The following is an 11,029-nucleotide window of genomic DNA, read 5'->3' as shown; positions in this document are numbered from 1 at the left end:
CGGAATAAACGCTTTAAAATTTAATTTCAATTTAAGAGTAAGTTATCATAGTTGGATTTTTTAAAACCACTGTTTTGTTTAAAGTTAAAAATATCTGATTTTTATTCTCCTGTAAAAGTTTACGTCTTTTTTTTTTTTTTTTTTTTTTTTTTTGTTTTTCGCTATATATATTTTGGCGAATCTCATAAACGCTGCGGAAAAATGCAAAATTGTCACGTCTTAAATTAAGTTATAGATCGAATTTTGTCAATTTAATTCTAGTTTTAAATGATTTCGGTTCAATTAACAATACGGTATTGTTGGGCAACTCCAGTAAATTGCTATAAAACTACAACTTGGTTAAGATAATGGGCGAGTTTTTTTTTTTTTTTTTTTTTAATAGTTGACAAGAGTGAAAGAAACAAATAGGTAACAAATAACTGTTACCAAAGGCAATAAGTTGGTTTTGCCTCATTTTGAAAATTAAAGTAAAATCGATCATATTTTTATCGGATTATTAAAATGCAACAAAAGCATTAAAATACTTTTACACTTTTGGTAGAAAATCGCTATATTGAATTTTCGATAAATTTTTACGACGTGCGCCAGCGCGTATGATAAACACGCCAACAACCTCCCTATGTTAAGACCGGCTTTCGGAAGAACGTTCTTACATGGGGGAGGGGGGGCTTATTCCGAAAGCGGTTCTTAACATGGGATGGTTGGGAGTGTCGTGTACGCTGGGACAGGTCGTAAAAAAAAAAAATAAAAAATAATAAAAAAAAAAATACCGAATTTTCTTACTCACACGCCGAATTCACGACAGCAAGCCAAGCCGCCATCAATGGAATAATAAAAAAAAAAAAAAATGAAATATCAAGTATAGTAAACAATGGAATCTTTGTATTATTGAAAACGGTAAATTTTTACTTACTTTCTACTTCAACAATTGCATATTTTGGCGCGCGCACCGCGTACAACAATGGCCACCCCAGGCCCACCGCCCCACCAGTGATAACAAGTAGGAATTTAATTGCTTAATATCCGGAAAATTATCAAAACTCCAAAGAATTTGTAGAAAATTTGGTGCTAGTGCAGAGAGTGATCCGCGCTATTTTTTAACTTTTTAAGTTTAATTAAAGTTTCATGATACGTTTTTTTTTTTTTTATTCAATTGTAAGGTTGAAGTATAGAATAGGTACAAAACACCCCCCCCTCCCCATGTTAAGAATGAATTTTTAAATAATAACGTTATTATTTACGTCCGGATCACTCTCTGCACTAGTACCGAAAATTTAAATGCGATATTCGTTTTCAGCATACCCGAAAACCTCTGTAGTCGTTGTTTTAAAGGTGATTATTAAGATGGAAAATACAAATCGAATGAAAAAAATCGAATTCTTTTTGATTTATTACTTTTCTGTGCCATCATTTATCAGTTTGAGGCAGTTTAAATTACACTTAAAATCTTGTTTATCAAAGCTTGGTACTAGAGAAATAGTACACTGATGGCGGCCAACGGTCACGAATTCGGAACAGCAGCGCGTGAACAAAAACAAAATACCAGCATTTACTTAGATTAACTTTTAATGTCTTTAGTAACAATTATTTGTTGCTTATTTGTTTGTTTGTTTTTTTTTTCCTCCCCCGTCACTTTTCTTTTTATAACTCTTTTTGCAAATCGTCAAGTAAGTTTATTTTGATGTCGGCTATCTTAAAGCTCAAATCATCAATATAACCTTAATATTATGAGGTTTGAGTAAAATTTTTGGAACAAAGAATTTGAAACCCCCAAAATCTAAAGTGCGAAATCGGTTGTTGATACGGCATTGCCGGCGCCGGTAGAAAGAGAGAGGGAGGAAGGGGTAATGTACACAACTCCACGATGCCAACCAAAAAAAAAAAAAAAAAAGTTTGCCTGAAGTTAAAAATAGTCTTCGAGTAACGCAATATAAATAGCCAATGGTTCCAGAATTTCTGGATTGTTTATATTTCATCCGCCCGCCCTTCCCCTAAAAATTTACATTGTCGATGGTTTTTGTGGCTAAAATATTTAAATAGATTTTTTTTTTTTTTTTTTTTTTTTTTAAAGTAAAAAGCAAAATGTAGTATAACTTCGCGTGAAAAAATAAATAAAAGTGACTGTGCCTGGAATTTGCCTCGTGTTTGAACAGAAGAAAATCGTAGAATCACGAGGAGATTCGTGGGTACTTGCGTATATTAATTTTATTTTAAAACCAACGTATTTCAGGTAAAAAAAAAAAAACGTACTTACGTGGCATGTAGAAATTAATATAAATTCAAAAAATGACCCAAAAGTAAAATAATTACAAGTAAAAATAGAATTTATTGAGTTTTATCGTATGGTTTTAATGTGGAACGGTTGTGCGACCAATTCAGTATGACAAACTTAATCCCTTTATTTAAATTGACTTAAATTAAGCGTCAGCCATTTAAAACCTGTTTAAAGATGGCTGACTCTTAATTTAAGTTTGATAAACACAGGATCTGAAAACGTAATTGTGGATGAATTTTTAAACTACTTCTCAACATTTTTTTCTGGATCATTTTTTTTTCTGGATCATTTTTCATTATTTTTTAATTTGTACTAATTTCAACATAACACGTAAGTATATGTTTTCACCTGAAATGCGTTTTGTAGCTAATCTACACAAAGCACCGATTCTTATTTTATTTTTTTTTTTATATCGACTTTTTGGATCCTCGGGTTTATATCAGAATGGAGTCTGGTCCTATTCGGTCCTCAGGTACTACCTTCCCAGGCATTACTTCCATCAGGAGAAACGACTCGTTTCAAACCGATTACTTTATGCTCCCCCATTAGGGAAATGCCGGCAAGTTCCTATTTACAATGTCTTCCCACGGGACAGTTAGACACCAGGGTCGTTTTTTTAACGTGGAGAAAAGGAACAAAAATAAAAATTGTCTCAGTCGTGTAGGATTTCTCCTCGACTGACAGAACAAGAAATTGAAGTGCAGCAATAGAACAGATGGTATTTATTTGCTCCCCCACTGAGCAAATTAGGCACAAGGCCGTTTTTAATGTGAGGTAAAAACCAGCTCCCCTAAAAGGGGTCACTCTGGTTACCAAAAATAATAATTGTCCCAGTATAGAGGGTTTCCCCTCCATTGACTGGTACAAATTATCTTAAGTGCAGTATCTGCCGGAACAGATACTACACTTTGATCTTGTCCCGAAGGCCAAGTTGCAAATCACTTTTAAACAATTCCAAAATTCTCCCCGCCCCCTCTGGTATTATTTGTGTGGTGCTAGTGCGCAAGTTCTCCTCAAAAATGAAAATTGAAATTTTACCTTTTGGAGATGATTACATGCAAACAGCATAAATAATAAATAAAACTAAAATATTTTGGAGCCTAAAGTTGGGGGGGGGGGGTTAACAAATAAATTTAACGTAAAATGATCACCCACTGCCCGACCACATGCCGTTGTTTTTAGTTGTCCTTTTCTTAGTTTCTTGGAAATCGCGTGTTTGTATTTTTTTAATTTATTTTTTTTGTATGCGTGTGTTTTGTGTGTATCTATTGCCAACCAGACTTGGGGTTAGTGACCATTTCCCCCCCCCCTCAGACTTAGTGTTAGAGAGGGCATGTCATGATTTTTTAAAATTATTTTACTTATTTAAATTTTTATGAAAGATTTTTCAGGAATTGTGTAATCCCCAATTATTGAATCCTTACATTTTTAATCCAACGATTTAATGATATGGCACTTGGCATATCTTACCAAGTTGTTAAAACAAACAAACAAAAACACTATTCTGTTAGAAACTCCGAACCGTGAAATCTGTTTGTTAAATGTATATGCAAAAGTCTTGCATTGCAAAACTGATGTCCGTTCAAAATCCTGAAATAATTGGTTGTTTTATTTTAATTTTTTTATCGCCAGACAATAATCGAATTTAAAATAGCAAATACTTAATGACTAGTTATTTTTCAACACTAGTATGCAAATTAGACAACGTTGCGACTATTGTCGCAGTGTTGCATGCATCTACAAACGCATATAATATAACAACGATGGTACGTCTACAGTAAAATGTTGAATTAGTTTTAACACCCTGGCCTTTCACTGTAGATGGGGGGGGGGGGTGCTTCTTTCCTTGAGGCGCATGCCTTTTGGTATCCCCTCCCCGTTTCCCTCGACTGTGTCAACGTGCAGAAAATTAAATGTAAGGTGAAATGATTATTCGTTGTATAACTCCTCACTTATGATGCCTCTATAAATCTGGCGGCACTTCTGCAGTATTCGGTCGAGCGCCATGTTTTTGGTGTGTTTGTTTCATTAAACTGTCGCTAGGTGGCACTTTTCGGTTTCATTTAAATTATTGATTTGTTGTTGACCCTTCAATATTTTAATTCGAAAAATGTTTCATGAAAATTATTTCTTTGTTCAAAAAAAAAAATATATATTTATAAAAATCCAAAGAATTATTTTGTTAAAATTATATTTTAAGCAGCTTTTTCAATGTCTTCACAATTATATATTGATCCATTTTTATACAATGTGTTGGGTTTCAAAAAATTTTGTGTTCGGAAAAAAAAATCTTCTTTATTTGACCAAGAAGAAATTGGAATTATCGCCCATAACAATGGCGCTCGCCCGAATACTGCAGAAGTGCCAATCTGGCCCTTAGTTCACACCCTCTCTCGCCCGCCTACGGTCCGGTAGCAGTGAGTGGCCCTCGTTTGTTGTAAATTGAAATAAATTTGAAATATGGCATTTTGATTTACCGTTCGCATGAGAAAGGGAACGAACTTTCGCATGTATTCGTTTAGAATAAAGAAATAACGTTTTAACCCCCTTTTTTATATAATTTTATTTCAAAATTAAATTCATCAGAATGCATTTCGGTTTTGTTAAACAAGCAAGCCATTTTAACATTTTGTCAATATTTGAAAAACAAAAATGGGTGCTTGTGCAGATTTAGTGATGATGCCTTAAACCAACACATTTCCGGTGAAAACATTACGTACCTACGTGTCCTGTCGAAATTAGTATAAAATTCAAATATCACAGAAAATGATCCAAAAGTAAAATAGTTACAAGCAAAAATAGAATTTACAGAATTATCGAGTTTTATCGTATGTTTTAATGTGGAAGGGTTCGCAAGATCCAGGGGAGGTAACTTTTTGTTAAAAATATATCTAGTACTGGATCATTTTTGGTAATTTTTGGAATTTACACCAATCTCGACATGACAGGTATGTAATGTTTTCACATGAAATGCGTTGGTTTAAGACATCACTAATTTGCACAAGCATAAAAAATATTACTCTATGACTTTCCGAAATTTGAAAGGTATTTTTTTTTTTTTTTTTTACTCACATTCGCCCCTAACAAGGCATACGCCACTTAGACGTAGGGGGGGATACTATTTGGGACCATACCAAAGAAAGATGTTGGTTTACGTTACATTTGAATACCTACATATCAGTACAGCCAAGGAAGCAGGTAGCAGGAATGGAATTCCAAAGTCTAGATGTTCGAATATAATAGAAAGCTTTCTGGCATTTAGGGGTCTCAACAGTAATGGGGTGAAATTTTGTTGCTAAGCAGGTTTATCGGGGGTATATACGTCGAGGGGGGGCCACAAGTGTAACGAGTTCATCAGAGCACATCCCGTTAAAATATTTGTAAAACATGCACAAAGATGCAACATTTCGGCGATGAGACAGAGGCTGGACCTTAGTTAACAAAGTGGGACCTATTAGATTGGAAACTTTTTTGGACACTCTCCAAAAAGAGAGGCTAGAATTAGAAGCATTCAAAGTGTTAAATAGATCATTATTTTAACTGTCTTTAAAACTTTTAGCGAATTCTCATGCATTAAAACATAGGCTTAGAAGTTATTTACACCTTTATAAATAGACTAGCAGGGCTACCCGGCGTTTGACGTGAAATTTCGATATTTGTTATCCGGGTGATGGGGCTTCGATATGATACCAAATTTGTCAAGTTTGGTTCCGTCTTTCAAAAGTTTTAGCGTTACAAACAAACATACATACATACACACAGACGTTTGGCTTTTATATATATAGACTAGCAGGGCTACCCGGCGTTGCTCGGGACCGTATAAACAATGAAAAAACAAAAGCAGATATTGAACATATGTTTTATTCTTAGGGGAGAGGAATCTTTCATCTCAAGTTTTAGCGTTACAAACAAACATTTGTCTTTTATATATATAGATAATGACAGGTTTTTTGGGGGCCCCCTCGAAGATAACTGATCAGTTGACCAACTTCTAGTGGTCCGTTTGACGTGAAATTTCGATATTTGTCATCCGGGTGATGGGGCTTCGATATGATACCAAATTTGTCAAGTTTGGTTCCGTCTTTCAAAAGTTTTAGCGTTACAAACAAACATACATACATACACACAGACGTTTGGCTTTTATATATATAGACTAGCAGGGCTACCCGGCGTTGCTCGGGACCGTATAAACAATGAAAAAACAAAAGCAGATATTGAACATATGTTTTATTCTTAGGGGAGAGGAATCTTTCATCTCAAGTTTTAGCGTTACAAACAAACATTTGTCTTTTATATATATAGATAATGACAGTTTTTTGGGGCCCCCCCCTCGAAGATAACTGATCAGTTGACCAACTTCTAGTGGTCCGTTTGACGTGAAATTTCGATATTTGTCATCCGGGTGATGGGGCTTCGATATGATATCAAATTTGTCAAGTTTGGTTCCGTCTTTCAAAAGTTTTAGCATTACAAACAAACATACATACATACACACAGACGTTTGGCTTTTATATATATAGATTAAAGTATTGCCTTAACAATTCGTTGTAGTTTATTTAGAATGTATTTTTTTTTTTTTTAGATGATGATTGATGTATTAAATATCATTAGTATTCGGATTACTATTCTCGTTTTCGTTATTTTAGCAACCGATGTAATCTCCGGGCTTCTTTAGGAGCATCTTTCCGAATGTGTGAATCTTTATGTCGGATCCTGTAATTTATGCAAAATTTAAAACTGAACTGTTTAGAGGATATACCTGGTTGTCTCCGCTGTGACAGCGCCCCCCCCCCCAAAAAAAAAAGCCGCTGAGCACAACTTTGCCAACTGCAGTGAACTTTGCTGCAGCTATATCAACGAAGTAACAGATCACATTAATTCATATATTTTATTTCACAAAACAAAAAAGTTTAATAAAACAAAATTAGGCACAAGGCCAGTCAAAAAAGTGATGAGGGGGGTCTATGGTCATCTCTGTCACTGTACCTTTGATTTGTCTACGCTAGAGTTCCTAGTCACTATAATACATCAAATGTACCAGGGGTCGTCCTACTTAAATAAAAAAAAATTAATTTGGAATCTTTTTATAATCTGTGTATAAGTCAAATTTTGTAAAAATCGTTTTTATTACAGTAAACATTTCATTCTCATGGGGTGGATGAAAAAGTGAAAAAAAAAAAAAAAAGAAAAAGACTGTTAGTACGGCCCTCCCAACCCTTTATAGATTGTAGCCCGCCTACTTTTTTTTCCGGTTCGATCGGGGTAGAAAACAAGCAGGTTGATATCTAAATCTGGTCGAATTTTAGACTGGAGCAAAGAAAACATGGGGGAGGTGGGAACAAGCAGTAGATACTATCGGAAGTTGCATACGTTGCGGAGAATGTCGATATGCCGTGTGTCAGGGAGAACAAACTGGTGTTTCTCGAGATCCTGGTTGTAACTAGAATGGTGATTGAATCGTTTTTTTTTTTTGTTTTTTTTCAAGCATAAGCTTAAAGTTAAAATTGACTGTCACAAGAACACATTACATTTCACGAAATTCAACAAAAGGTGGATACAAGTTGCAAGCTTGGGAATACAGTAGGGAGCCAGTCACGTGTTTCTGTTCCATGTGCTTTGCCTGAGTCGAGTGCATGCGGTTCTTGGACTTCTTGTACCTCGCCTGTGGTCGTAGTAACGTGTTACGGTGACCATGCCTCAGCTCGGTTAAGGTAGCTTAACTTTTTTTTTTTTTTTTTTAAGAAGCTACCTCTTATCAAGGCCCGGGGGGGCACTCGAAGGTAAGAGTCAATGAGTGTACGGTAGTCACTGGGACAATAGCATAATAGTAATATTTAGTAGTGGAAATTTGGTAAACTGGATTACTTAAAAGGGCGGCTCATCAAGAACTTGTTTACATTGGACTTGAAGACGACCATATTGTCGTCAGCTGGAAAGCAGACAAACGGAACAGTTTCACGGGCGGGTAGTTTAAAAATGATGCGGGGAAATTATCGATAGTGGTTTCAGTTAGGCAAGTGTTTTTCGCGGAAGTTTGGCAAGGGAGAACAATAAATTGGCGGTCAGATGAGCACTTACCATGAAAATAATCTTTTGGCCAAGATCAAAGTGTAGTATCTGTTCTTCAGATGTGGCACTTCCATTTCTCGTTCTCTTTCAGTGGAGGAGAAATCCTTCACGACTGAGACAATTTTTATTTTTGTACCTTTTCTCCACATTGAAAAACGACCCTAGTGTCTAACTCTGTCCCGTGGGGAGGCATTGTAAATAGGAACCATGAAAATAACGATAGAGCGGACTAGTTTAGCAAATTAGTTTTTTTTTTTTTTTTTTTTTTTTTTTTTTTTGTGCAATAATTAGCCCAAGACGTCAATTCCGCACCAATTTTTTCTCATTTTTTTTCGAAATTGTATCTTTGTGGAAGGATACCATCCACTCCAAAGCTGCACCCTTATTTATTTTCTGCCATGTGAGACTCTTACGTTTGTGAAGACGTGCTGACAGGATTGTACAAATGTTGTTTTTTTTTTTCCAATCCAGAGTGCCTCTTATTGGGTGGGGTAGACGGGTGGATTATTATCTGCATTAAAAAACCGATTTGTTTCAAACTTTGCCCTCGTGAGGCGGGTGGTGGTGAAAAGAAAACCGAATGTCGGGACACACGGACGCTATATATATATATATATATATATATATATATATATATATAGGTGTGTGTGTGTGTGTTTTGAAATCACTATATTAGGTTTAATAAAATAATCCACAGAGAATTGATACTATAATAATAAATACGTAATCTGCATGAATTAAAATATCGTACGACCGGGCAACGCCGAGTGACCTGCTAGTAATATCTTAAAAATGCTTAGCATAACAACAATTATATACTCTGACGCTAATTCTAGCATGACGAAATTTAAATTGTTAACATCTCCTGAACAGCATGAAAACGTCTGATTTCAGGCGCTATTTGACAGCTACCTTTTGAATTTTTTTTCTCCAGCTTTTATTGTTCATTTTCTTTTTTTTACCTAATGATTCGACAAATAATCGAAAACATTCGTGATACATACCGTTGATTCATTAATTTTGATTTTAATACAAAAAAGTAATAAAAAAAATGGAAATAGGTATAATTAAGCAGAAACTTTATTTTGTCAAGGTTTTCTTATATATATATATATATATATATATATATATATATATATATACTCTTGTCACTCTCTAAATAAGGTATATTGTAACTTTTATTTACTATCTAACAGGGACATGGGGGAGTTTAGTAGCGAGATGTCTGTTCACATCACAAACTTATTCAGTTTAGTACAATCACAGAAACGGGGAGGGAATTCCAAAGTTTAGCAGTCTGACAGAAGAAACTATTAGAGAAAAGGTCTTTCCGGCATCTACGGACCTCGACAGTTGAATGGGTAATACTTTGCTGCTTATTGGAGTAATCGAGGGTATATACATTGAATACTGATTCAAGTCTGGTTCGAAACCAAACCGTCTAGTAAGCGAAATGCTCCTACCCGTAATCAAAAATTTTTTTTATTTTTTATCAGGTTATTTCAGATTATTTAATAAAGGAGATTGCAATAAAAATCTTGGTTCGACCGTCATCATTAAGCGCGTAGATTAAATGGACTCGTCCTAAACGATATACGCCCCCCCCCCCACTCTCTCTCTCGTCCACTCCTTTTCTTTTAGCTCCTATATCGAAACTTAAACTGACATTTCCTGGGGGCTGAGAATCAGAAAAGGAAACAGCCTGAGGAAAGAAAACCACTATTTCTACTGATAGTTTTTTTTTTTTTTTTTTTTTGTTGCTTTTTCAATGTCCAAGAAACCAGGAAAAGAAACAGACTTACTTCCCTCCTCCGCGTCCTTATCTTCACATTTTTTAAAAACTTTACTTCCAGTTCGCGAAATAAGAACAACTGTAAAAGAATACGGGAGAGGGGAAGAGAAGGGAAGATTGGAGAGGGAGGCGAACTCGCACTTTGTATGTACATTAACGAACGTATTCACAAGAGATGGCATAAATAAGCGTGGGTTCTTTTCTAGAACGGAATCTCCTTGGAGAAATAGTGTTCATCTTTTGGTTTAGGGGAGCAAATTGCATGCGTTTCCAAATTCCTTCAGAAGAATCTTGGATTTTTTTTTCTTGGTTTCTACCTTAACATTTTTCTTTTAAAATGACAATTTACATAAGTAATTAATTGGGTATGCTGAAAACGAATATCGCATTTAAATTTTCCGCAAGTAGTCGTTTTCCGGATATTAAACAATGTAATTTCTTATGTTAAAAGTAGTGACCATTGTGTTGCGCGTAACTACTTATTTGCGGAAAATTTAGATGCGATATTCGATTTCAACATACCCGAAAATTTAAGTCGTCATTTTAAAGGAAAATGTTAAGGTAGAAACCAAATAAAGATTTACCGAATCTTGACAACATGGATTATTTCGGCTACTATTCCCATTATATTTCTACACTATATTGAAAAAAAAAAAAAAAATGTGGCACAAGGCCAAAATGGATATCGGTAGGAGGTCGAGGGGTCGTCCATGTAGGCTATTCTCTAAACTATTTCTAATAACCAAAATACCACATTCACTCTATGGATTAACCTACTTAAAATATCCCCAGATGGTTTTAAGTGATTTTATTTATAATATATACATGTAACGTGATCGAACCGTGTTCGTTACAGCTCAAACTTCTCTTGGTGCCCCACGCCGTCTGATACA

At 35.1% G+C, this 11,029-nt stretch overlaps 1 protein-coding gene across 1 annotated transcript in view; it reads left to right on the top strand.

Annotated features, from left to right (window-relative positions):
* The window catches only part of LOC145263070 (integrin alpha-9-like), a 244,443-nt gene that overhangs the window by 962 nt on the left and 232,452 nt on the right, over nt 1-11,029 (top strand). The window lies entirely within an intron of this gene.

The sequence above is a fragment of the Euprymna scolopes genome, chromosome 38, assembly GCF_053919585.1.
Source record: "Euprymna scolopes isolate OS-2025 chromosome 38, ASM5391958v1, whole genome shotgun sequence".
NCBI lineage: Eukaryota > Metazoa > Mollusca > Cephalopoda > Sepiida > Sepiolidae > Euprymna > Euprymna scolopes.
Note: the sequence above shows the minus strand (reverse complement) of the source record. Positions and strands in the feature narration are given on the sequence as shown.